The sequence below is a fragment of the Phalangium opilio genome, unplaced genomic scaffold, assembly GCF_054372755.1.
Source record: "Phalangium opilio isolate 3A_F unplaced genomic scaffold, DU_Popi_V2 ptg000352l_1, whole genome shotgun sequence".
NCBI lineage: Eukaryota > Metazoa > Arthropoda > Arachnida > Opiliones > Phalangiidae > Phalangium > Phalangium opilio.
Window position 1 is genome coordinate 7,455,268 of NW_028324228.1, and position 25,339 is coordinate 7,480,606.

Here is a 25,339-nt window from a genome sequence, read left to right on the forward strand (position 1 = left end):
TTGTGGAAAAACTTTGACTTTTTACGTCACATCTGAGACTTCACAACACCGCTCCCGGATGGGCTCGAACCACAAACCTTTTGAATAACAGCTGAACGCTCTAACCATTGCGCCACGGAAGCCCAAAAATTAAATGTTCGTCAGTTATTTTTAAAAAACTCTGAATTTTACGTTACATCTAAGACCTCACAACACAGCTCCCGGATGGGCTCGAACCACCAACCTTTCGGTTAACAGCCGACGGCGTTAACCATTGCTTCACGGAAGCCCAAAAATTAAATGTTCGTCAGGTATTGTGGAAAAACTTTGACTTTTTACGTCACATCTGAGATCTCACAACACCGCTCCCGGATGGGCTCGAACCACCAACCTTTCGGTTAACAGCCGACGGCGTTAACCATTGTGCAACGGAAGCCCAAAGATTAAATGTTCGTCAGGTATTGTGGAAAAACTTTGACTTTTTACGTCACATCTGAGACTTCACAACACCGCTCCCGGATGGGCTCGAACCACAAACCTTTTGAATAACAGCTGAACGCTCTAACCATTGCGCCACGGAAGCCCAAAAATTAAATGTTCGTCAGTTATTTTTAAAAAACTCTGAATTTTACGTTACATCTAAGACCTCACAACACCGCTCCCGGATGGGCTCGAACCACCAACCTTTCGGTTAACAGCCGACGGCGTTAACCATTGTGCAACGGAAGCCCAAAGATTAAATGTTCGTCAGTTATTTTTAAAAAACTCTGATATTTACACTACATCTAAGACCTCACAACACAGCTCCCGGATGGGCTCGAACCACCAACCTTTCGGTTAACAGCCGACGGCGTTAACCATTGCTTCACGGAAGCCCAAAAATTAAATGTTCGTCAGGTATTGTGGAAAAACTTTGACTTTTTACGTCACATCTGAGACCTCACAACACCGCTCACTGATGGGCTCGAACCACCAACCTTTCGGTTAACAGCCGAACGCGCTAACCATTGCGCCACGGAAGCCCAAAAATTAAATGGTCGTCGGCTATTGTAGAAACACTTTGGCTTTTTACGTTACATGTGAGAGCTCACAACACCGCTCCCGGGTGGGCTCGAACCACCAACCTTTCGGTTAACAGCCGAACGCGCTAACCATTGCGCCACGGAAGCCCAAAGATTAAATGTTCGTCAGGAATTTTTAAAAAACTCTGAATTTTACGTTACATCTAAGACCTCACATTACCGCTCCCGGATGGGCTCGAACCACAAACCTTTTGAATAACAGCTGAACGCTCTAAACATTGCGCCACGGAAGCCCAAAAATTAAATGTTCGTCAGTTATTTTTTAAAAACTCTGAATTTTACGTTACATCTAAGACCTCACAACACCGCTCCCGGATGGGCTCGAACCACCAACCTTTCGGTTAACAGCCGACGGCGTTAACCATTGTGCAACGGAAGCCCAAAGATTAAATGTTCGTCAGGTATTGTGGAAAAACTTTGACTTTTTACGTCACATCTGAGACTTCACAACACCGCTCCCGGATGGGCTCGAACCACAAACCTTTTGAATAACAGCTGAACGCTCTAACCATTGCGCCACGGAAGACCAAAAATTAAATGTTCGTCAGTTATTTTTAAAAAACTCTGAATTTTACGTTACATCTAAGACCTCACAACACCGCTCCCGGATGGGCTCGAACCACCAACCTTTCGGTTAACAGCCGACGGCGTTAACCATTGTGCAACGGAAGCCCAAAGATTAAATGTTCGTCAGGTATTGTGGAAAAACTTTGACTTTTTACGTCACATCTGAGACTTCACAACACCGCTCCCGGATGGGCTCGAACCACAAACCTTTTGAATAACAGCTGAACGCTCTAACCATTGCGCCACGGAAGCCCAAAAATTAAATGTTCGTCAGTTATTTTTAAAAAACTCTGAATTTTACGTTACATCTAAGACCTCACAACACCGCTCCTGGATGGGCTCGAACCACCAACCTTTCGGTTAACAGCCGACGGCGTTAACCATTGTGCAACGGAAGCCCAAAGATTAAATGTTCGTCAGGTATTGTGGAAAAACTTTGACTTTTTACGTCACATCTGAGACCTCACAACACCGCTCACTGATGGGCTCGAACCACCAACCTTTCGGTTAACAGCCGAACGCGCTAACCATTGCGCCACGGAAGCCCAAAAATTAAATGGTCGTCGGCTATTGTAGAAACACTTTGGCTTTTTACGTTACATGTGAGAGCTCACAACACCGCTCCCGGGTGGGCTCGAACCACCAACCTTTCGGTTAACAGCCGAACGCGCTAACCATTGCGCCACGGAAGCCCAAAGATTAAATGTTCGTCAGGAATTTTTAAAAAACTCTGAATTTTACGTTACATCTAAGACCTCACATTACCGCTCCCGGATGGGCTCGAACCACAAACCTTTTGAATAACAGCTGAACGCTCTAAACATTGCGCCACGGAAGCCCAAAAATTAAATGTTCGTCAGTTATTTTTTAAAAACTCTGAATTTTACGTTACATCTAAGACCTCACAACACCGCTCCCGGATGGGCTCGAACCACCAACCTTTCGGTTAACAGCCGACGGCGTTAACCATTGTGCAACGGAAGCCCAAAGATTAAATGTTCGTCAGGTATTGTGGAAAAACTTTGACTTTTTACGTCACATCTGAGACTTCACAACACCGCTCCCGGATGGGCTCGAACCACAAACCTTTTGAATAACAGCTGAACGCTCTAACCATTGCGCCACGGAAGACCAAAAATTAAATGTTCGTCAGTTATTTTTAAAAAACTCTGAATTTTACGTTACATCTAAGACCTCACAACACCGCTCCCGGATGGGCTCGAACCACCAACCTTTCGGTTAACAGCCGACGGCGTTAACCATTGTGCAACGGAAGCCCAAAGATTAAATGTTCGTCAGGTATTGTGGAAAAACTTTGACTTTTTACGTCACATCTGAGACTTCACAACACCGCTCCCGGATGGGCTCGAACCACAAACCTTTTGAATAACAGCTGAACGCTCTAACCATTGCGCCACGGAAGCCCAAAAATTAAATGTTCGTCAGTTATTTTTAAAAAACTCTGAATTTTACGTTACATCTAAGACCTCACAACACCGCTCCTGGATGGGCTCGAACCACCAACCTTTCGGTTAACAGCCGACGGCGTTAACCATTGTGCAACGGAAGCCCAAAAATTAAATGTTTGTCAGGTATTGTGGAAAAACTTTGACTTTTTACGTCACATCTGAGACTTCACAACACCGCTCCCGGATGGGCTCGAACCACAAACCTTTTGAATAACAGCTGAACGCTCTAAACATTGCGCCACGGAAGCCGAAAAATTAAATGTTCGTCAGTTATTTTTAAAAAACTCTGAATTTTACGTTACATCTAAGACCTCACAACACCGCTCCCGGATGGGCTCGAACCACCAACCTTTCGGTTAACAGCCGAACGCGCTAACCATTGCGCCACGGAAGCTCAAAAATTAAACGGTCGTCAGGTATTGTGGAAAAACTTTGGCTTTTTACGTTACATTTGAGACTTCACAACACGGCAGCCGGGTGGGCTCGAACCACCAACCTTTTGGTTAACATCCGAACGCGCTTACCTTCGAGCCAAGGAAGCTCAGAAATGAAATGGTCGTCAGGTATTGTGGAAAAACTCTGACTTTTTAGGTCACATCCGGGACTTCAAAACACCGCTCCCGGATGGGCTCGAACCACAAACCTTTTGAATAACAGCTGAACGCGCTAACCATTGCGCCACGGAAGCCCAAAGATTAAATGTTCGTCAGGTATTTTTAAAAAACTCTGAATTTTACGTTACATCTAAGACCTCACATTACCGCTCCCGGATGGGCTCGAACCACCAACCTTTCGGTTAACAGCCGACGGCGTTAACCATTGCTTCACGGAAGCCCAAAAGTTAAATGTTCGTCAGGTATTGTGGAAAAACTTTGACTTTTTACGTCACATCTGAGACCTCACAACACCGCTCACGGATGGGCTCGAACCACCAACCTTTCGGTTAACAGCCGAACGCGCTAACCATTGCGCCACGGAAGCCCAAAAATTAAATGGTCGTCGGCTATTGTAGAAACACTTTGGCTTTTTACGTTACATGTGAGAGCTCACAACACCGCTCCCGGGTGGGCTCGAACCACCAACCTTTCGGTTAACAGCCGAACGCGCTAACCATTGCGCCACGGAAGCCCAAAGATTAAATGTTCGTCAGGAATTTTTAAAAAACTCTGAATTTTACGTTACATCTAAGACCTCACATTACCGCTCCCGGATGGGCTCGAACCACAAACCTTTCGGTTAACAGCCGACGGCGTTAACCATTGCGCAACGGAAGCCCAAAGATTAAATGTTCGTCAGGTATTGTGGAAAAACTTTGGATTTTTACGTTACATGTGAGATCTCACAACACCGCTCCCGGGTGGGCTCGAACCACCAACCTTTCGGTTAACAGCCGAACGCGCTAACCATTGCGCCACGGAAGCCCAAAGATTAAATGTTCGTCAGGTATTGTGGAAAAACTTTGACTTTTTACGTCACATCTGAGACTTCACAACACCGCTCCCGGATGGGCTCGAACCACAAACCTTTTGAATAACATCTGAACGCTCTAACCATTGCGCCACGGAAGACCAAAAATTAAATGTTCGTCAGTTATTTTTAAAAAACTCTGAATTTTACGTTACATCTAATACCTCACAACACCGCTCCCGGATGGGCTCGAACCACCAACCTTTCGGTTAACAGCCGACGGCGTTAACCATTGTGCAACGGAAGCCCAAAGATTAAATGTTCGTCAGGTATTGTGGAAAAACTTTGACTTTTTACGTCACATCTGAGACTTCACAACACCGCTCCCGGATGGGCTCGAACCACAAACCTTTTGAATAACATCTGAACGCTCTAACCATTGCGCCACGGAAGACCAAAAATTAAATGTTCGTCAGTTATTTTTAAAAAACTCTGAATTTTACGTTACATCTAAGACCTCACAACACCGCTCCCGGATGGGCTCGAACCACCAACCTTTCGGTTAACAGCCGACGGCGTTAACCATTGTGCAACGGAAGCCCAAAGATTAAATGTTCGTCAGGTATTGTGGAAAAACTTTGACTTTTTACGTCACATCTGAGACTTCACAACACCGCTCCCGGATGGGCTCGAACCACAAACCTTTTGAATAACAGCTGAACGCTCTAACCATTGCGCCACGGAAGCCCAAAAATTAAATGTTCGTCAGTTATTTTTAAAAAACTCTGAATTTTACGTTACATCTAAGACCTCACAACACCGCTCCTGGATGGGCTCGAACCACCAACCTTTCGGTTAACAGCCGACGGCGTTAACCATTGTGCAACGGAAGCCCAAAGATTAAATGTTCGTCAGGTATTGTGGAAAAACTTTGACTTTTTACGTCACATCTGAGACTTCACAACACCGCTCCCGGATGGGCTCGAACCACAAACCTTTTGAATAACAGCTGAACGCTCTAACCATTGCGCCACGGAAGCCCAAAAATTAAATGTTCGTCAGTTATTTTTAAAAAACACTGAATTTTACGTTACATCTAAGACCTCACAACACAGCTCCCGGATGGGCTCGAACCACCAACCTTTCGGTTAACAGCCGACGGCGTTAACCATTGCTTGACGGAAGCCCAAAAATTAAATGTTCGTCAGGTATTGTGGAAAAACTTTGACTTTTTACGTCACATCTGAGACTTCACAACACCGGTCCCGGATGGGCTCGAACCACAAACCTTTTGAATAACAGCTGAACGCTCTAAACATTGCGCCACGGAAGCCCAAAAATTAAATGTTCGTCAGTTATTTTTAAAAAACTCTGATTTTTACGTTACATCTAAGACCTCACAACACCGCTCCCGGATGGGCTCGAACCACCAACCTTTCGGTTAACAGCCGACGGCGTTAACCATTGCGCAACGGAAGCCCAAAGATTAAATGTTCGTCAGGTATTGTGGAAAAACTTTGGATTTTTACGTTACATGTGAGATCTCACAACACCGCTCCCGGGTGGGCTCGAACCACCAACCTTTCGGTTAACAGCCGAACGCGCTAACCATTGCGCCACGGAAGCCCAAAAATTAAATGGTCGTCGGCTATTGTGGAAACACTTTGGCTTTTTACGTTACATGTGAGAGCTCACAACACCGCTCCCGGGTGGGCTCGAACCACCAACCTTTCGGTTAACAGCCGAACGCGCTAACCATTGCGCCACGGAAGCCCAAAAATTAAATGGTCGTCGGCTATTGTGGAAACACTTTGGCTTTTTACGTTACATGTGAGAGCTCACAACACCGCTCCCGGGTGGGCTCGAACCACCAACCTTTCGGTTAACAGCCGAACGCGCTAACCATTGCGCAACGGAAGCCCAAAGATTAAATGTTCGTCAGGTATTGTGGAAAAACTTTGGATTTTTACGTTACATGTGAGATCTCACAACACCGCTCCCGGGTGGGCTCGAACCACCAACCTTTCGGTTAACAGCCGAACGCGCTAACCATTGCGCCACGGAAGCCCAAAGATTAAATGTTCGTCAGGTATTGTGGAAAAACTTTGACTTTTTACGTCACATCTGAGACTTCACAACACCGCTCCCGGATGGGCTCGAACCACAAACCTTTTGAATAACATCTGAACGCTCTAACCATTGCGCCACGGAAGACCAAAAATTAAATCCTCGTCAGTTATTTTTAAAAAACTCTGAATTTTACGTTACATCTAAGGCCTCACAACACCGCTCCCGGATGGGCTCGAACCACCAACCTTTCGGTTAACAGCCGACGGCGTTAACCATTGTGCAACGGAAGCCCAAAGATTAAATGTTCGTCAGGTATTGTGGAAAAACTTTGACTTTTTACGTCACATCTGAGACTTCACAACACCGCTCCTGGATGGGCTCGAACCACAAACCTTTTGAATAACAGCTGAACGCTCTAACCATTGCGCCACGGAAGCCCAAAAATTAAATGTTCGTCAGTTATTTTTAAAAAACTCTGAATTTTACGTTACATCTAAGACCTCACAACACAGCTCCCGGATGGGCTCGAACCACCAACCTTTCGGTTAACAGCCGACGGCGTTAACCATTGCGCAACGGAAGCCCAAAGATTAAATGTTCGTCAGGTATTGTGGAAAAACTTTGGATTTTTAGGTTACATGTGAGATTTCACAACACCGCTCCCGGGTGGGCTCGAACCACGAACCTTTCGGTTAACAGCCGACGGCGTTAACCATTGCGCCACGGAAGCCCAAAGATTAAATGTTCGTCAGGTATTGTGGAAAAACTTTGACTTTTTACGTCACATCTGAGACTTCACAACACCGCTCCTGGATGGGCTTGAACCACAAACCTTTTGAATAACAGCTGAACGCGCTAACCATTGCGCCACGGAAGCCCAAAAATTAAATGGTCGTCGGCTATTGTGGAAACACTTTGGCTTTTTACGTTACATGTGAGCTCTCAACACCGCTCCCGGGTGGGCTCGAACCACCAACCTTTCGGTTAACAGCCGAACGCGCTAACCATTGCGCCACGGAAGCCCAAAGATTAAATGTTCGTCAGGTATTTTTAAAAAACTCTGAATTTTACGTTACATCTAAGACCTCACATTACCGCTCCCGGATGGGCTCGAACCACCAACCTTTCGGTTAACAGCCGAACGCGCTAACCATTGCGCCACGAAAGCCCAAAAATTAAATGTTCGTCAGTTATTTTTAAAAAACTCTGAATTTTACGTTACATCTAAGACCTCACAACACCGCTCCCGGATGGGCTCTAACCACCAACCTTTCGGTTAACAGCCGACGGCGTTAACCATTGCGCAACGGAAGCCCTAAGATTAAATGTTCGTCAGGTATTGTGGAAAAACTTTGACTTTTTACGTCACATCTGAGACTTCACAACACCGGTCCCGGATGGGCTCGAACCACAAACCTTTTGAATAACAGCTGAACGCTCTAAACATTGCGCCACGGAAGCCCAAAAATTAAATGTTCGTCAGTTATTTTTAAAAAAACTCTGATTTTTACGTTACATCTAAGACCTCACAACACCGCTCCCGGATGGGCTCGAACCACCAACCTTTCGGTTAACAGCCGACGGCGTTAACCATTGCGCAACGGAAGCCCAAAGATTAAATGTTCGTCAGGTATTGTGGAAAAACTTTGGATTTTTACGTTACATGTGAGATCTCACAACACCGCTCCCGGGTGGGCTCGAACCACCAACCTTTCGGTTAACAGCCGAACGCGCTAACCATTGCGCCACGGAAGCCCAAAAATTAAATGGTCGTCGGCTATTGTGGAAACACTTTGGCTTTTTACGTTACATGTGAGAGCTCACAACACCGCTCCCGGGTGGGCTCGAACCACCAACCTTTCGGTTAACAGCCGAACGCGCTAACCATTGCGCCACGGAAGCCCAAAAATTAAATGGTCGTCGGCTATTGTGGAAACACTTTGGCTTTTTACGTTACATGTGAGAGCTCACAACACCGCTCCCGGGTGGGCTCGAACCACCAACCTTTCGGTTAACAGCCGAACGCGCTAACCATTGCGCAACGGAAGCCCAAAGATTAAATGTTCGTCAGGTATTGTGGAAAAACTTTGGATTTTTACGTTACATGTGAGATCTCACAACACCGCTCCCGGGTGGGCTCGAACCACCAACCTTTCGGTTAACAGCCGAACGCGCTAACCATTGCGCCACGGAAGCCCAAAGATTAAATGTTCGTCAGGTATTGTGGAAAAACTTTGACTTTTTACGTCACATCTGAGACTTCACAACACCGCTCCCGGATGGGCTCGAACCACAAACCTTTTGAATAACATCTGAACGCTCTAACCATTGCGCCACGGAAGACCAAAAATTAAATCCTCGTCAGTTATTTTTAAAAAACTCTGAATTTTACGTTACATCTAAGGCCTCACAACACCGCTCCCGGATGGGCTCGAACCACCAACCTTTCGGTTAACAGCCGACGGCGTTAACCATTGTGCAACGGAAGCCCAAAGATTAAATGTTCGTCAGGTATTGTGGAAAAACTTTGACTTTTTACGTCACATCTGAGACTTCACAACACCGCTCCTGGATGGGCTCGAACCACAAACCTTTTGAATAACAGCTGAACGCTCTAACCATTGCGCCACGGAAGCCCAAAAATTAAATGTTCGTCAGTTATTTTTAAAAAACTCTGAATTTTACGTTACATCTAAGACCTCACAACACAGCTCCCGGATGGGCTCGAACCACCAACCTTTCGGTTAACAGCCGACGGCGTTAACCATTGCGCAACGGAAGCCCAAAGATTAAATGTTCGTCAGGTATTGTGGAAAAACTTTGGATTTTTAGGTTACATGTGAGATTTCACAACACCGCTCCCGGGTGGGCTCGAACCACGAACCTTTCGGTTAACAGCCGACGGCGTTAACCATTGCGCCACGGAAGCCCAAAGATTAAATGTTCGTCAGGTATTGTGGAAAAACTTTGACTTTTTACGTCACATCTGAGACTTCACAACACCGCTCCTGGATGGGCTTGAACCACAAACCTTTTGAATAACAGCTGAACGCGCTAACCATTGCGCCACGGAAGCCCAAAAATTAAATGGTCGTCGGCTATTGTGGAAACACTTTGGCTTTTTACGTTACATGTGAGCTCTCAACACCGCTCCCGGGTGGGCTCGAACCACCAACCTTTCGGTTAACAGCCGAACGCGCTAACCATTGCGCCACGGAAGCCCAAAGATTAAATGTTCGTCAGGTATTTTTAAAAAACTCTGAATTTTACGTTACATCTAAGACCTCACATTACCGCTCCCGGATGGGCTCGAACCACCAACCTTTCGGTTAACAGCCGAACGCGCTAACCATTGCGCCACGAAAGCCCAAAAATTAAATGTTCGTCAGTTATTTTTAAAAAACTCTGAATTTTACGTTACATCTAAGACCTCACAACACCGCACCCGGATGGGCTCTAACCACCAACCTTTCGGTTAACAGCCGACGGCGTTAACCATTGCGCAACGGAAGCCCTAAGATTAAATGTTCGTCAGGTATTGTGGAAAAACTTTGGATTTTTACGTTACATGTGAGATCTCACAACACCGCTCCCGGGTGGGCTCGAACCACAAACCTTTTGAATAACAGCTGAACGCTCTAACCATTGCGCCACGGAAGCCCAAAAATTAAATGTTCGTCAGTTATTTTTAAAAAACTCTGAATTTTACGTTACATCTAAGACCTCACAACACCGCTCCTGGATGGGCTCGAACCACCAACCTTTCGGTTAACAGCCGACGGCGTTAACCATTGTGCAACGGAAGCCCAAAGATTAAATGTTCGTCAGGTATTGTGGAAAAACTTTGACTTTTTACGTCACATCTGAGACTTCACAACACCGCTCCCGGATGGGCTCGAACCACAAACCTTTTGAATAACAGCTGAACGCTCTAACCATTGCGCCACGGAAGCCCAAAAATTAAATGTTCGTCAGTTATTTTTAAAAAACTCTGAATTTTACGTTACATCTAAGACCTCACAACACAGCTCCCGGATGGGCTCGAACCACCAACCTTTCGGTTAACAGCCGACGGCGTTAACCATTGCTTGACGGAAGCCCAAAAATTAAATGTTCGTCAGGTATTGTGGAAAAACTTTGACTTTTTACGTCACATCTGAGACTTCACAACACCGGTCCCGGATGGGCTCGAACCACAAACCTTTTGAATAACAGCTGAACGCTCTAAACATTGCGCCACGGAAGCCCAAAAATTAAATGTTCGTCAGTTATTTTTAAAAAACTCTGATTTTTACGTTACATCTAAGACCTCACAACACCGCTCCCGGATGGGCTCGAACCACCAACCTTTCGGTTAACAGCCGACGGCGTTAACCATTGCGCAACGGAAGCCCAAAGATTAAATGTTCGTCAGGTATTGTGGAAAAACTTTGGATTTTTACGTTACATGTGAGATCTCACAACACCGCTCCCGGGTGGGCTCGAACCACCAACCTTTCGGTTAACAGCCGAACGCGCTAACCATTGCGCCACGGAAGCCCAAAAATTAAATGGTCGTCGGCTATTGTGGAAACACTTTGGCTTTTTACGTTACATGTGAGAGCTCACAACACCGCTCCCGGGTGGGCTCGAACCACCAACCTTTCGGTTAACAGCCGAACGCGCTAACCATTGCGCCACGGAAGCCCAAAAATTAAATGGTCGTCGGCTATTGTGGAAACACTTTGGCTTTTTACGTTACATGTGAGAGCTCACAACACCGCTCCCGGGTGGGCTCGAACCACCAACCTTTCGGTTAACAGCCGAACGCGCTAACCATTGCGCAACGGAAGCCCAAAGATTAAATGTTCGTCAGGTATTGTGGAAAAACTTTGGATTTTTACGTTACATGTGAGATCTCACAACACCGCTCCCGGGTGGGCTCGAACCACCAACCTTTCGGTTAACAGCCGAACGCGCTAACCATTGCGCCACGGAAGCCCAAAGATTAAATGTTCGTCAGGTATTGTGGAAAAACTTTGACTTTTTACGTCACATCTGAGACTTCACAACACCGCTCCCGGATGGGCTCGAACCACAAACCTTTTGAATAACATCTGAACGCTCTAACCATTGCGCCACGGAAGACCAAAAATTAAATCCTCGTCAGTTATTTTTAAAAAACTCTGAATTTTACGTTACATCTAAGGCCTCACAACACCGCTCCCGGATGGGCTCGAACCACCAACCTTTCGGTTAACAGCCGACGGCGTTAACCATTGTGCAACGGAAGCCCAAAGATTAAATGTTCGTCAGGTATTGTGGAAAAACTTTGACTTTTTACGTCACATCTGAGACTTCACAACACCGCTCCTGGATGGGCTCGAACCACAAACCTTTTGAATAACAGCTGAACGCTCTAACCATTGCGCCACGGAAGCCCAAAAATTAAATGTTCGTCAGTTATTTTTAAAAAACTCTGAATTTTACGTTACATCTAAGACCTCACAACACAGCTCCCGGATGGGCTCGAACCACCAACCTTTCGGTTAACAGCCGACGGCGTTAACCATTGCGCAACGGAAGCCCAAAGATTAAATGTTCGTCAGGTATTGTGGAAAAACTTTGGATTTTTAGGTTACATGTGAGATTTCACAACACCGCTCCCGGGTGGGCTCGAACCACGAACCTTTCGGTTAACAGCCGACGGCGTTAACCATTGCGCCACGGAAGCCCAAAGATTAAATGTTCGTCAGGTATTGTGGAAAAACTTTGACTTTTTACGTCACATCTGAGACTTCACAACACCGCTCCTGGATGGGCTTGAACCACAAACCTTTTGAATAACAGCTGAACGCGCTAACCATTGCGCCACGGAAGCCCAAAAATTAAATGGTCGTCGGCTATTGTGGAAACACTTTGGCTTTTTACGTTACATGTGAGCTCTCAACACCGCTCCCGGGTGGGCTCGAACCACCAACCTTTCGGTTAACAGCCGAACGCGCTAACCATTGCGCCACGGAAGCCCAAAGATTAAATGTTCGTCAGGTATTTTTAAAAAACTCTGAATTTTACGTTACATCTAAGACCTCACATTACCGCTCCCGGATGGGCTCGAACCACCAACCTTTCGGTTAACAGCCGAACGCGCTAACCATTGCGCCACGAAAGCCCAAAAATTAAATGTTCGTCAGTTATTTTTAAAAAACTCTGAATTTTACGTTACATCTAAGACCTCACAACACCGCTCCCGGATGGGCTCTAACCACCAACCTTTCGGTTAACAGCCGACGGCGTTAACCATTGCGCAACGGAAGCCCTAAGATTAAATGTTCGTCAGGTATTGTGGAAAAACTTTGGATTTTTACGTTACATGTGAGATCTCACAACACCGCTCCCGGGTGGGCTCGAACCACCAACCTTTCGGTTAACAGCCGAACGCGCTAACCATTGCGCCACGGAAGCCCAAAGATTAAATGTTCGTCAGGTATTGTGGAAAAACTTTGACTTTTTACGTCACATCTGAGACTTCACAACACCGCTCCTGGATGGGCTCGAACCACAAACCTTTTGAATAACAGCTGAACGCTCTAACCATTGCGCAACGGAAGCCCAAAAATTAAATGTTCGTCAGTTATTTTTAAAAAACTCTGAATTTTACGTTACATCTAAGACCTCACAACACAGCTCCCGGATGGGCTCGAACCACAAACCTTTTGAATAACATCTGAACGCTCTAACCATTGCGCCACGGAAGACCAAAAATTAAATGTTCGTCAGTTATTTTTAAAAAACTCTGAATTTTACGTTACATCTAAGACCTCACAACACCGCTCCCGGATGGGCTCGAACCACCAACCTTTCGGTTAACAGCCGACGGCGTTAACCATTGTGCAACGGAAGCCCAAAGGTTAAATGTTCGTCAGGTATTGTGGAAAAACTTTGACTTTTTACGTCACATCTGAGACTTCACAACACCGCTCCCGGATGGGCTCGAACCACAAACCTTTTGAATAACAGCTGAACGCTCTAACCATTGCGCCACGGAAGCCCAAAAATTAAATGTTCGTCAGTTATTTTTAAAAAACTCTGAATTTTACGTTACATCTAAGACCTCACAACACAGCTCCCGGATGGGCTCGAACCACCAACCTTTCGGTTAACAGCCGACGGCGTTAACCATTGCTTCACGGAAGCCCAAAAATTAAATGTTCGTCAGGTATTGTGGAAAAACTTTGACTTTTTACGTCACATCTGAGACTTCACAACACCGCTCCCGGATGGGCTCGAACCACAAACCTTTCGGTTAACAGCCGAACGCGCTAACCATTGCGCCACGGAAGCCCAAAGATTAAATGTTCGTCAGGTATTGTGGAAAAACTTTGACTTTTTACGTCACATCTGAGACTTCACAACACCGCTCCTGGATGGGCTCGAACCACAAACCTTTTGAATAACAGCTGAACGCTCTAACCATTGCGCAACGGAAGCCCAAAAATTAAATGTTCGTCAGTTATTTTTAAAAAACTCTGAATTTTACGTTACATCTAAGACCTCACAACACAGCTCCCGGATGGGCTCGAACCACAAACCTTTTGAATAACATCTGAACGCTCTAACCATTGCGCCACGGAAGACCAAAAATTAAATGTTCGTCAGTTATTTTTAAAAAACTCTGAATTTTACGTTACATCTAAGACCTCACAACACCGCTCCCGGATGGGCTCGAACCACCAACCTTTCGGTTAACAGCCGACGGCGTTAACCATTGTGCAACGGAAGCCCAAAGATTAAATGTTCGTCAGGTATTGTGGAAAAACTTTGACTTTTTACGTCACATCTGAGACTTCACAACACCGCTCCCGGATGGGCTCGAACCACAAACCTTTTGAATAACAGCTGAACGCTCTAACCATTGCGCCACGGAAGCCCAAAAATTAAATGTTCGTCAGTTATTTTTAAAAAACTCTGAATTTTACGTTACATCTAAGACCTCACAACACAGCTCCCGGATGGGCTCGAACCACCAACCTTTCGGTTAACAGCCGACGGCGTTAACCATTGCGCAACGGAAGCCCAAAGATTAAATGTTCGTCAGGTATTGTGGAAAAACTTTGGATTTTTAGGTTACATGTGAGATTTCACAACACCGCTCCCGGGTGGGCTCGAACCACGAACCTTTCGGTTAACAGCCGACGGCGTTAACCATTGCGCCACGGAAGCCCAAAGATTAAATGTTCGTCAGGTATTGTGGAAAAACTTTGACTTTTTATGTCACATCTGAGACTTCACAACACCGCTCCTGGATGGGCTTGAACCACAAACCTTTTGAATAACAGCTGAACGCGCTAACCATTGCGCCACGGAAGCCCAAAAATTAAATGGTCGTCGGCTATTGTGGAAACACTTTGGCTTTTTACGTTACATGTGAGCTCTCAACACCGCTCCCGGGTGGGCTCGAACCACCAACCTTTCGGTTAACAGCCGAACGCGCTAACCATTGCGCCACGGAAGCCCAAAGATTAAATGTTCGTCAGGTATTTTTAAAAAACTCTGAATTTTACGTTACATCTAAGACCTCACATTACCGCTCCCGGATGGGCTCGAACCACCAACCTTTCGGTTAACAGCCGAACGCGCTAACCATTGCGCCACGAAAGCCCAAAAATTAAATGTTCGTCAGTTATTTTTAAAAAACTCTGAATTTTACGTTACATCTAAGACCTCACAACACCGCTCCCGGATGGGCTCTAACCACCAACCTTTCGGTTAACAGCCGACGGCGTTAACCATTGCGCAACGGAAGCCCTAAGATTAAATGTTCGTCAGGTATTGTGGAAAAACTTTGGATTTTTACGTTACATGTGAGATCTCACAACACCGCTCCCGGGTGGGCTCGAACCACCAACCTTTCGGTTAACAGCCGAACGCGCTAACCATTGCGCCACGGAAGCCCAAAGATTAAATGTTCGTCAGGTATTGTGGAAAAACTTTGACTTTTTACGTCACATCTGAGACTTCACAACACCGCTCCTGGATGGGCTCGAACCACAAACCTTTTGAATAACAGCTGAACGCTCTAACCATTGCGCAACGGAAGCCCAAAAATTAAATGTTCGTCAGTTATTTTTAAAAAACTCTGAATTTTACGTTACATCTAAGACCTCACAACACAGCTCCCGGATGGGCTCGAACCACAAACCTTTTGAATAACATCTGAACGCTCTAACCATTGCGCCACGGAAGACCAAAAATTAAATGTTCGTCAGTTATTTTTAAAAAACTCTGAATTTTACGTTACATCTAAGACCTCACAACACCGCTCCCGGATGGGCTCGAACCACCAACCTTTCGGTTAACAGCCGACGGCGTTAACCATTGTGCAACGGAAGCCCAAAGATTAAATGTTCGTCAGGTATTGTGGAAAAACTTTGACTTTTTACGTCACATCTGAGACTTCACAACACCGCTCCCGGATGGGCTCGAACCACAAACCTTTTGAATAACAGCTGAACGCTCTAACCATTGCGCCACGGAAGCCCAAAAATTAAATGTTCGTCAGTTATTTTTAAAAAACTCTGAATTTTACGTTACATCTAAGACCTCACAACACCGCTCCTGGATGGGCTCGAACCACCAACCTTTCGGTTCACAGCCGACGGCGTTAACCATTGTGCAACGGAAGCCCAAAGATTAAATGTTCGTCAGGTATTGTGGAAAAACTTTGACTTTTTACGTCACATCTGAGACTTCACAACACCGCTCCCGGATGGGCTCGAACCACAAACCTTTTGAATAACAGCTGAACGCTCTAACCATTGCGCCACGGAAGCCCAAAAATTAAATGTTCGTCAGTTATTTTTAAAAAACTCTGAATTTTACGTTACATCTAAGACCTCACAACACAGCTCCCGGATGGGCTCGAACCACCAACCTTTCGGTTAACAGCCGACGGCGTTAACCATTGCTTCACGGAAGCCCAAAAATTAAATGTTCGTCAGGTATTGTGGAAAAACTTTGACTTTTTACGTCACATCTGAGACTTCACAACACCGCTCCCGGATGGGCTCGAACCACAAACCTTTTGAATAACAGCTGAACGCTCTAAACATTGCGCCACGGAAGCCCAAAAATTAAATGTTCGTCAGTTATTTTTAAAAAACTCTGATTTTTACGTTACATCTAAGACCTCACAACACCGCTCCCGGATGGGCTCGAACCACCAACCTTTCGGTTAACAGCCGACGGCGTTAACCATTGCGCAACGGAAGCCCAAAGATTAAATGTTCGTCAGGTATTGTGGAAAAACTTTGGATTTTTACGTTACATGTGAGATCTCACAACACCGCTCCCGGGTGGGCTCGAACCACCAACCTTTCGGTTAACAGCCGAACGCGCTAACCATTGCGCCACGGAAGCCCAAAAATTAAATGGTCGTCGGCTATTGTGGAAACACTTTGGCTTTTTACGTTACATGTGAGAGCTCACAAAACCGCTCCCGGGTGGGCTCGAACCACCAACCTTTCGGTTAACAGCCGAACGCGCTAACCATTGCGCCACGGAAGCCCAAAAATTAAATGGTCGTCGGCTATTGTGGAAACACTTTGGCTTTTTACGTTACATGTGAGAGCTCACAACACCGCTCCCGGGTGGGCTCGAACCACCAACCTTTCGGTTAACAGCCGAACGCGCTAACCATTGCGCCACGGAAGCCCAAAGATTAAATGTTCGTCAGGAATTTTTAAAAAACTCTGAATTTTACGTTACATCTAAGACCTCACAACACCGCTCCCGGATGGGCTCGAACCACCAACCTTTCGGTTAACAGCCGACGGCGTTAACCATTGCGCAACGGAAGCCCAAAGATTAAATGTTCGTCAGGTATTGTGGAAAAACTTTGGATTTTTACGTTACATGTGAGATCTCACAACACCGCTCCCGGGTGGGCTCGAACCACCAACCTTTCGGTTAACAGCCGAACGCGCTAACCGTTGCGCCACGGAAGCCCAAAGATTAAATGTTCGTCAAGTATTGTGGAAAAACTTTGACTTTTTACGTCAAATCTGAGACTTCACAACACCGCTCCCGGATGGGCTCGAACCACAAACCTTTTGAATAACATCTGAACGCTCTAACCATTGCGCCACGGAAGACCAAAAATTAAATGTTCGTCAGTTATTTTTAAAAAAATCTGAATTTTACGTTACATCTAAGGCCTCACAACACCGCTCCCGGATGGGCTCGAACCACCAACCTTTCGGTTAACAGCCGACGGCGTTAACCATTGCGCAACGGAAGCCCAAAGATTAAATGTTCGTCAGGTATTGTGGAAAAACTTTGACTTTTTACGTCACATCTGAGATCTCACAACACCGCTCACGGATGGGCTCGAACCACCAACCTTTCGGTTAACAGCCGACGGCGTTAACCATTGCGCCACGGAAGCCCAAAGATTAAATGTTCGTCAGGTATTGTGGAAAAACTTTGACTTTTTACGTCACATCTGAGACTTCACAACACCGCTCCTGGATGGGCTTGAACCACAAACCTTTTGAATAACAGCTGAACGCGCTAAACATTGCGCCACGGAAGCCCAAAAATTAAATGGTCGTCGGCTATTGTGGAAACACTTTGGCTTTTTACGTTACATGTGAGCTCTCAACACCGCTCCCGGGTGGGCTCGAACCACCAACCTTTCGGTTAACAGCCGAACGCGCTAACCATTGCGCCACGGAAGCCCAAAGATTAAATGTTCGTCAGGTATTTTTAAAAAACTCTGAATTTTACGTTACATCTAAGACCTCACATTACCGCTCCCGGATGGGCTCGAACCACCAACCTTTCGGTTAACAGCCGAACGCGCTAACCATTGCGCCACGAAAGCCCAAAAATTAAATGTTCGTCAGTTATTTTTAAAAAACTCTGAATTTTACGTTACATCTAAGACCTCACAACACCGCTCCCGGATGGGCTCTAACCACCAACCTTTCGGTTAACAGCCGACGGCGTTAACCATTGCGCAACGGAAGCCCTAAGATTAAATGTTCGTCAGGTATTGTGGAAAAACTTTGGATTTTTACGTTACATGTGAGATCTCACAACACCGCTCCCGGGTGGGCTCGAACCACCAACCTTTCGGTTAACAGCCGAACGCGCTAACCATTGCGCCACGGAAGCCCAAAGATTAAATGTTCGTCAGGTATTGTGGAGAAACTTTGACTTTTTACGTCACATCTGAGACTTCACAACACCGCTCCTGGATGGGCTCGAACCACAAACCTTTTGAATAACAGCTGAACGCTCTAACCATTGCGCAACGGAAGCCCAAAAATTAAATGTTCGTCAGTTATTTTTAAAAAACTCTGAATTTTACGTTACATCTAAGACCTCACAACACAGCTCCCGGATGGGCTCGAACCACCAACCTTTCGGTTAACAGCCGACGGCGTTAACCATTGCGCAACGGAAGCCCAAAGATTAAATGTTCGTCAGGTATTGTGGAAAAAATTTGACTTTTTACGTCACATCTGAGATCTCACAACACCGCTCACGGATGGGCTCGAACCACCAACCTTTCGGTTAACAGCCGACGGCGTTAACCATTGCGCAACGGAAGCCCAAAGATTAAATGTTCGTCAGGTATTGTGGAAAAAATTTGACTTTTTACGTCACATCTGAGATCTCACAACACCGCTCACGGATGGGCTCGAACCACCAACCTTTCGGTTAACAGCCGAACGCGCTAACCATTGCGCCACGGAAGCCCAAAAATTAAATGGTCGTCGGCTATTGTGGAAACACTTTGGCTTTTTACATTACATGTGAGAGCTCACAGCACCGCTCCCGGGTGGGCTCGAACCACCAACCTTTCGGTTAACAGCCGAACGCGCTAACCATTGCGCCACGGAAGCCCAAAGATTAAATGTTCGTCAGGAATTTTTAAAAAACTCTGAATTTTACGTTACATCTAAGACCTCACATTACCGCTCCCGGATGGGCTCGAACCACAAACCTTTTGAATAACAGCTGAACGCTCTAAACATTGCGCCACGGAAGCCCAAAATTTAAATGTTCGTCAGTTATTTTTAAAAAACTCTGAATTTTACGTTACATCTAAGACCTCACAACACCGCTCCCGGATGGGCTCGAACCACCAACCTTTCGGTTAACAGCCGACGGCGTTAACCATTGCGCAACGGAAGCCCAAAGATTAAATGTTCGTCAGGTATTGTGGAAAAACTTTGGATTTTTACGTTACATGTGAGATCTCACAACACCGCTCCCGGGTGGGCTCGAACCACCAACCTTTCGGTTAACAGCCGAACGCGCTAACCATTGCGCCACGGAAGCTCAGAAATGAAATGGTCGTCAGGTATTGTGGAAAAACTTTGACTTTTTACGTCACATCTGAGACCTCACAACACCGCTCCCGGATGGTCTCGAACCACCAACCTTTCAGTTAACTGCCGAACGCGCTAACCATTGCGCCACGGAAGCCCAAAGATTAAATGTTCGTCAGGTATTTTTAAAAAACTCTGAATTTTACGTTACATCTAAGACCTCACATTACCGCTCCCGGATGGGCTCGAACCACCAACCTTTCGGTTAACAGCCGAACGCGCTAACCATTGCGCCACGAAAGCCCAAAAATTAAATGTTCGTCAGTTATTTTTAAAAAACTCTGAATTTTACGTTACATCTAAGACCTCACAACACCGCTCCCGGATGGGCTCGAACCACCAACCTTTCGGTTAACAGCCGAACGCGCTAACCATTGCGCCACGAAAGCCCAAAAATTAAATGTTCGTCAGTTATTTTTAAAAAACTCTGAATTTTACGTTACATCTAAGACCTCACAACACCGCTCCCGGATGGGCTCGAACCACCAACCTTTCGGTTAACAGCCGACGGCGTTAACCATTGCGCAACGGAAGCCCAACGATTAAATGTTCGTCAGGTATTGTGGAAAAACTTTGGATTTTTACGTTACATGTGAGATTTCACAACACCGCTCCCGGGTGGGCTCGAACCACCAACCTTTCGGTTAACAGCCGAACGCGCTAACCATTGCGCCACGGAAGCCCAAAGATTAAATGTTCGTCAGGTATTGTGGAAAAACTTTGACTTTTTACGTCACATCTGAGACCTCACAACACCGCTCACGGATGGGCTCGAACCACCAACCTTTCGGTTAACAGCCGAACGCGCTAACCATTGCGCCACGGAAGCTCAGAAATGAAATGGTCGTCAGGTATTGTGGAAAAACTGTGACTTTTTACGTCACATCTGAGACCTCACAACACCGCTCCCGGATGTGCTCGAACCACCAACCTTTCGGTTAACAGCCGAACGCGCTAACCATTGCGCCACGGAAGCTCAAAAATTAAATGGTCGTCAGGTATTGTGGAAAAACTTTGACTTTTTACGTCACATCTGAGACCTCACAACACCGCTCCCGGATGGTCTCGAACCACCAACCTTTCAGTTAACTGCCGAACGCGCTAACCATTGCGCCACGGAAGCCCAAAGATTAAATGTTCGTCAGGTATTGTGGAAAAACTTTGACTTTTTACGTCACATCTGAGACCTCACAACACCGCTCCCGGATGGTCTCGAACCACCAACCTTTCAGTTAACTGCCGAACGCGCTAACCATTTCGCCACGGAAGCCCTAAGATTAAATGTTCGTCAGGTATTTTTAAAAAACTGAATTTTACGTTACATCTAAGACCTCACATTACCGCTCCCGGATGGGCTCGAACCACCAACCTTTCGGTTAACAGCCGAACGCGCTAACCATTGCGCCAAAAAGTCCAAAAATTAAATGTTCGTCAGTTATTTTTAAAAAACTCTGAATTTTACGTTAAATCTAAGACCTCACAACACCGCTCCCGGATGGGCTCGAACCACCAACCTTTCGGTTAACAGCCGACGGCGTTAACCATTGCGCAACGGAAGCCCAAAGATTAAATGTTCGTCAGGTATTGTGGAAAAACTTTGACTTTTTTTTTACATATGAGACTTCACAACACGGCAGCCGGGTGGGCTCGAACCACCAACCTTTTGGTTAACATCCGAACGCGCTAACCTTCGAGCCAAGGAAGCTCAGAAATGAAATGGTCGTCAGGTATTGTGGAAAAACTCTGACTTTTTACGTCACATCCGTCGGCTGTTAACCGAAAGGTTGGTGGTTAGAGCCCATCCGGGAGCGGTGTTGTGAGGTCTTAGATGTAACGTAAAATTCAGAGTTTTTTAAAAATAACTGACGAACATTTAATTTTTGGGCTTTCGTGGCGCAATGGTTAGCGCGTTCGGCTGTTAACCGAAAGGTTGGTGGTTCGAGCCCATCCGGGAGCGGTAATGTGAGGTCTTAGATGTAACGTAAAATTCAGAGTTTTTTAAAAATACCTGACGAACATTTAATCTTTGGGCTTCCGTGGCGCAATGGTTAGCGCGTTCGGCTGTTAACCGAAAGGTTGGTGGTTCGAGCCCACCCGTTAGCGGTGTTGAGAGCTCACATGTAACGTAAAAAGCCAAAGTGTTTCTTAAATAGCCGACGACCATTTAATTTTTGGGCTTCCGGGGCGCAATGGTTAGCGCGTTCAGCTGTTATTCAAAAGGTTTGTGGTTCAAGCCCATCCAGGAGCGGTGTTGTGAAGTCTCAGATGTGACGTAAAAAGTCAAAGTTTTTCCACAATACCTGACGAACATTTAATCTTTGGGCTTCCGTTGCACAATGGTTAACGCCGTCGGCTGTTAACCGAAAGGTTGGTGGTTCGAGCCCATCCGGGAGCGGTGTTGTGAGGCCTTAGATGTAACGTAAAATTCAGAGTTTTTTAAAAATAACTGACGAACATTTAATTTTTGGGCTTCCGTGGCGCAATGGTTAGAGCGTTCAGCTGTTATTCAAAAGGTTTGTGGTTCGAGCCCATCCAGGAGCGGTGTTGTGAAGTCTCAGATGTGACGTAAAAAGTCAAAGTTTTTCCACAATACCTGACGAACATTTAATCTTTGGGCTTCCGTTGCACAATGGTTAACGCCGTCGGCTGTTAACCGCAAGGTTGGTGGTTCGAGCCCATCCGGGAGCGGTGTTGTGAGGCCTTAGATGTAACGTAAAATTCAGAGTTTTTTAAAAATAACTGACGAACATTTAATTTTTGGTCTTCCGTGGCGCAATGGTTAGAGCGTTCAGATGTTATTCAAAAGGTTTGTGGTTCGAGCCCATCCGGGAGCTGTGTTGTGAGGTCTTAGATGTAACGTAAAATTCAGAGTTTTTTAAAAATAACTGACGAACATTTAATTTTTGGGCTTCCGTTGCGCAATGGTTAGAGCGTTCAGCTGTTATTCAAAAGGTTTGTGGTTCGAGCCCATCCAGGAGCGGTGTTGTGAAGTCTCAGATGTGACGTAAAAAGTCAAAGTTTTTCCACAATACCTGACGAACATTTAATCTTTGGGCTTCCGTGGCGCAATGGTTAGCGCGTTCGGCTGTTAACCGAAAGGTTGGTGGTTCGAGCCCACCCGGGAGCGATGTTGTGAGATCTCACATGTAACGTAAAAATCCAAAGTTTTTCCACAATACCTGACGAACATTTAATCTTAGGGCTTCCGTTGCGCAATGGTTAACGCCGTCGGCTGTTAACCGAAAGGTTGGTGGTTAGAGCCCATCCGGGAGCGGTGTTGTGAGGTCTTAGATGTAACGTAAAATTCAGAGTTTTTTAAAAATAACTGACGAACATTTAATTTTTGGGCTTTCGTGGCGCAATGGTTAGCGCGTTCGGCTGTTAACCGAAAGGTTGGTGGTTCGAGCCCATCCGGGAGCGGTGTTGTGAGCTCTCACATGTAACGTAAAAAGCCAAAGTGTTTCCACAATAGCCGACGACCATTTAATTTTTGGGCTTCCGTGGCGCAATGGTTAGCGCGTTCGGCTGTTAACCGAAAGGTTGGTGGTTCGAGCCCACCCGGGAGCGGTGTTGTGAGCTCTCACATGTAACGTAAAAAGCCAAAGTGTTTCCACAATAGCCGACGACCATTTAATTTTTGGGCTTCCGTGGCGCAATGGTTAGCGCGTTCGGCTGTTAACCGAAAGGTTGGTGGTTCGAGCCCACCCGGGAGCGGTGTTGTGAGATCTCACATGTAACGTAAAAATCCAAAGTTTTTCCACAATACCTGACGAACATTTAATCTTTGGGCTTCCGTTGCGCAATGGTTTTCGCCGTCGGCTGTTAACCGAAAGGTTGGTGGTTCGAGCCCATCCGGGAGCGGTGTTGTGTGGTCTTAGATGTAACGTAAAAATCAGAGTTTTTTAAAAATAACTGACGAACATTTAATTTTTGGGCTTCCGTGGCGCAATGTTTAGAGCGTTCAGCTGTTATTCAAAAGGTTTGTGGTTCGAGCCCATCCGGGAGCGGTGTTGTGAAGTCTCAGATGTGACGTAAAAAGTCAAAGTTTTTCCACAATACCTGACGAACATTTAATTTTTGGGCTTCCGTGAAGCAATGGTTAACGCCGTCGGCTGTTAACCGAAAGGTTGGTGGTTCGAGCCCATCCGGGAGCTGTGTTGTGAGGTCTTAGATGTAACGTAAAATTCAGAGTTTTTTAAAAATAACTGACGAACATTTAATTTTTGGGCTTCCGTGGCGCAATGGTTAGAGCGTTCAGCTGTTATTCAAAAGGTTTGTGGTTCGAGCCCATCCGGGAGCGGTGTTGTGAAGTCTCAGATGTGACGTAAAAAGTCAAAGTTTTTCCACAATACCTGACGAACATTTAATCTTTGGGCTTCCGTTGCACAATGGTTAACGCCGTCGGCTGTTAACCGAAAGGTTGGTGGTTCGAGCCCATCCGGGAGCGGTGTTGTGAGGTCTTAGATGTAACGTAAAATTCAGAGTTTTTTAAAAATAACTGACGAACATTTAATTTTTGGGCTTCCGTGGCGCAATGTTTAGAGCGTTCAGCTGTTATTCAAAAGGTTTGTGGTTCGAGCCCATCCGGGAGCGGTAATGTGAGGTCTTAGATGTAACGTAAAATTCAGAGTTTTTTAAAAATTCCTGACGAACATTTAATCTTTGGGCTTCCGTGGCGCAATGGTTAGCGCGTTCGGCTGTTAACCGAAAGGTTGGTGGTTCGAGCCCACCCGGGAGCGGTGTTGTGAGCTCTCACATGTAACGTAAAAAGCCAAAGTGTTTCTACAATAGCCGACGACCATTTAATTTTTGGGTTTCCGTGGCGCAATGGTTAGCGCGTTCGGCTGTTAACCGAAAGGTTGGTGGTTCGAGCCCATCCGTGAGCGGTGTTGTGAGGTCTCAGATGTGACGTAAAAAGTCAAAGTTTTTCCACAATACCTGACGAACATTTAATTTTTGGGCTTCCGTGAAGCAATGGTTAACGCCGTCGGCTGTTAACCGAAAGGTTGGTGGTTCGAGCCCATCCGGGAGCTGTGTTGTGAGGTCTTAGATGTAGTGTAAATATCAGAGTTTTTTAAAAATAACTGACGAACATTTTATTTTTGGGCTTCCGTGGCGCAATGGTTAGCGCGTTCGGCTGTTAACCGAAAGGTTGGTGGTTCGAGCCCATCCGGGAGCGGTAATGTGAGGTCTTAGATGTAACGTAAAATTCAGAGTTTTTTAAAAATACCTGACGAACATTTAATCTTTGGGCTTCCGTGGCGCAATGGTTAGAGCGTTCAGCTGTTATTCAAAAGGTTTGTGGTTCGAGCCCATCCGGGAGCGGTGTTGTGAAGTCTCAGATGTGACGTAAAAAGTCAAAGTTTTTCCACAATAACTGACGAAC

General features: G+C 45.9%; 31 non-coding genes across 31 annotated transcripts; 4 read left to right on the forward strand and 27 right to left on the reverse strand.

Annotated features, from left to right (window-relative positions):
• Positions 1-1,075: 1,075 nt before the first annotated feature.
• On the reverse strand, positions 1,076-1,148 carry TRNAN-GUU (transfer RNA asparagine (anticodon GUU)). The gene has a single exon. It is a non-coding gene; the product is annotated as a tRNA-Asn (tRNA).
• Positions 1,149-2,247: 1,099 nt separating this feature from the next.
• TRNAN-GUU (transfer RNA asparagine (anticodon GUU)) lies at positions 2,248-2,320 on the reverse strand. The gene has a single exon. It is a non-coding gene; the product is annotated as a tRNA-Asn (tRNA).
• A 1,832-nt stretch (positions 2,321-4,152) lies between these two features.
• Positions 4,153-4,225, reverse strand: TRNAN-GUU (transfer RNA asparagine (anticodon GUU)). Its single transcript has one exon. It is a non-coding gene; the product is annotated as a tRNA-Asn (tRNA).
• Positions 4,226-4,445: 220 nt separating this feature from the next.
• On the reverse strand, positions 4,446-4,518 carry TRNAN-GUU (transfer RNA asparagine (anticodon GUU)). Its single transcript has one exon. It is a non-coding gene; the product is annotated as a tRNA-Asn (tRNA).
• Positions 4,519-6,057: 1,539 nt separating this feature from the next.
• Positions 6,058-6,130, reverse strand: TRNAN-GUU (transfer RNA asparagine (anticodon GUU)). The gene has a single exon. It is a non-coding gene; the product is annotated as a tRNA-Asn (tRNA).
• Positions 6,131-6,204: 74 nt separating this feature from the next.
• On the reverse strand, positions 6,205-6,277 carry TRNAN-GUU (transfer RNA asparagine (anticodon GUU)). The gene has a single exon. It is a non-coding gene; the product is annotated as a tRNA-Asn (tRNA).
• A 221-nt stretch (positions 6,278-6,498) lies between these two features.
• On the reverse strand, positions 6,499-6,571 carry TRNAN-GUU (transfer RNA asparagine (anticodon GUU)). Its single transcript has one exon. It is a non-coding gene; the product is annotated as a tRNA-Asn (tRNA).
• Positions 6,572-7,523: 952 nt separating this feature from the next.
• Positions 7,524-7,596, reverse strand: TRNAN-GUU (transfer RNA asparagine (anticodon GUU)). The gene has a single exon. It is a non-coding gene; the product is annotated as a tRNA-Asn (tRNA).
• Positions 7,597-8,256: 660 nt separating this feature from the next.
• TRNAN-GUU (transfer RNA asparagine (anticodon GUU)) lies at positions 8,257-8,329 on the reverse strand. Its single transcript has one exon. It is a non-coding gene; the product is annotated as a tRNA-Asn (tRNA).
• A 74-nt stretch (positions 8,330-8,403) lies between these two features.
• TRNAN-GUU (transfer RNA asparagine (anticodon GUU)) lies at positions 8,404-8,476 on the reverse strand. The gene has a single exon. It is a non-coding gene; the product is annotated as a tRNA-Asn (tRNA).
• A 221-nt stretch (positions 8,477-8,697) lies between these two features.
• Positions 8,698-8,770, reverse strand: TRNAN-GUU (transfer RNA asparagine (anticodon GUU)). The gene has a single exon. It is a non-coding gene; the product is annotated as a tRNA-Asn (tRNA).
• A 952-nt stretch (positions 8,771-9,722) lies between these two features.
• Positions 9,723-9,795, reverse strand: TRNAN-GUU (transfer RNA asparagine (anticodon GUU)). Its single transcript has one exon. It is a non-coding gene; the product is annotated as a tRNA-Asn (tRNA).
• A 1,245-nt stretch (positions 9,796-11,040) lies between these two features.
• Positions 11,041-11,113, reverse strand: TRNAN-GUU (transfer RNA asparagine (anticodon GUU)). The gene has a single exon. It is a non-coding gene; the product is annotated as a tRNA-Asn (tRNA).
• A 74-nt stretch (positions 11,114-11,187) lies between these two features.
• On the reverse strand, positions 11,188-11,260 carry TRNAN-GUU (transfer RNA asparagine (anticodon GUU)). The gene has a single exon. It is a non-coding gene; the product is annotated as a tRNA-Asn (tRNA).
• A 221-nt stretch (positions 11,261-11,481) lies between these two features.
• TRNAN-GUU (transfer RNA asparagine (anticodon GUU)) lies at positions 11,482-11,554 on the reverse strand. The gene has a single exon. It is a non-coding gene; the product is annotated as a tRNA-Asn (tRNA).
• Positions 11,555-12,506: 952 nt separating this feature from the next.
• Positions 12,507-12,579, reverse strand: TRNAN-GUU (transfer RNA asparagine (anticodon GUU)). The gene has a single exon. It is a non-coding gene; the product is annotated as a tRNA-Asn (tRNA).
• A 366-nt stretch (positions 12,580-12,945) lies between these two features.
• TRNAN-GUU (transfer RNA asparagine (anticodon GUU)) lies at positions 12,946-13,018 on the reverse strand. Its single transcript has one exon. It is a non-coding gene; the product is annotated as a tRNA-Asn (tRNA).
• Positions 13,019-14,995: 1,977 nt separating this feature from the next.
• TRNAN-GUU (transfer RNA asparagine (anticodon GUU)) lies at positions 14,996-15,068 on the reverse strand. Its single transcript has one exon. It is a non-coding gene; the product is annotated as a tRNA-Asn (tRNA).
• A 366-nt stretch (positions 15,069-15,434) lies between these two features.
• TRNAN-GUU (transfer RNA asparagine (anticodon GUU)) lies at positions 15,435-15,507 on the reverse strand. Its single transcript has one exon. It is a non-coding gene; the product is annotated as a tRNA-Asn (tRNA).
• Positions 15,508-16,899: 1,392 nt separating this feature from the next.
• On the reverse strand, positions 16,900-16,972 carry TRNAN-GUU (transfer RNA asparagine (anticodon GUU)). The gene has a single exon. It is a non-coding gene; the product is annotated as a tRNA-Asn (tRNA).
• A 74-nt stretch (positions 16,973-17,046) lies between these two features.
• TRNAN-GUU (transfer RNA asparagine (anticodon GUU)) lies at positions 17,047-17,119 on the reverse strand. The gene has a single exon. It is a non-coding gene; the product is annotated as a tRNA-Asn (tRNA).
• Positions 17,120-17,193: 74 nt separating this feature from the next.
• TRNAN-GUU (transfer RNA asparagine (anticodon GUU)) lies at positions 17,194-17,266 on the reverse strand. Its single transcript has one exon. It is a non-coding gene; the product is annotated as a tRNA-Asn (tRNA).
• A 952-nt stretch (positions 17,267-18,218) lies between these two features.
• Positions 18,219-18,291, reverse strand: TRNAN-GUU (transfer RNA asparagine (anticodon GUU)). Its single transcript has one exon. It is a non-coding gene; the product is annotated as a tRNA-Asn (tRNA).
• A 366-nt stretch (positions 18,292-18,657) lies between these two features.
• TRNAN-GUU (transfer RNA asparagine (anticodon GUU)) lies at positions 18,658-18,730 on the reverse strand. Its single transcript has one exon. It is a non-coding gene; the product is annotated as a tRNA-Asn (tRNA).
• A 661-nt stretch (positions 18,731-19,391) lies between these two features.
• Positions 19,392-19,464, reverse strand: TRNAN-GUU (transfer RNA asparagine (anticodon GUU)). The gene has a single exon. It is a non-coding gene; the product is annotated as a tRNA-Asn (tRNA).
• A 366-nt stretch (positions 19,465-19,830) lies between these two features.
• On the reverse strand, positions 19,831-19,903 carry TRNAN-GUU (transfer RNA asparagine (anticodon GUU)). The gene has a single exon. It is a non-coding gene; the product is annotated as a tRNA-Asn (tRNA).
• A 659-nt stretch (positions 19,904-20,562) lies between these two features.
• Positions 20,563-20,635, reverse strand: TRNAN-GUU (transfer RNA asparagine (anticodon GUU)). Its single transcript has one exon. It is a non-coding gene; the product is annotated as a tRNA-Asn (tRNA).
• A 2,372-nt stretch (positions 20,636-23,007) lies between these two features.
• Positions 23,008-23,080, forward strand: TRNAN-GUU (transfer RNA asparagine (anticodon GUU)). The gene has a single exon. It is a non-coding gene; the product is annotated as a tRNA-Asn (tRNA).
• Positions 23,081-23,447: 367 nt separating this feature from the next.
• Positions 23,448-23,520, forward strand: TRNAN-GUU (transfer RNA asparagine (anticodon GUU)). The gene has a single exon. It is a non-coding gene; the product is annotated as a tRNA-Asn (tRNA).
• A 74-nt stretch (positions 23,521-23,594) lies between these two features.
• On the forward strand, positions 23,595-23,667 carry TRNAN-GUU (transfer RNA asparagine (anticodon GUU)). The gene has a single exon. It is a non-coding gene; the product is annotated as a tRNA-Asn (tRNA).
• A 952-nt stretch (positions 23,668-24,619) lies between these two features.
• On the forward strand, positions 24,620-24,692 carry TRNAN-GUU (transfer RNA asparagine (anticodon GUU)). The gene has a single exon. It is a non-coding gene; the product is annotated as a tRNA-Asn (tRNA).
• Positions 24,693-25,339: the final 647 nt, after the last annotated feature.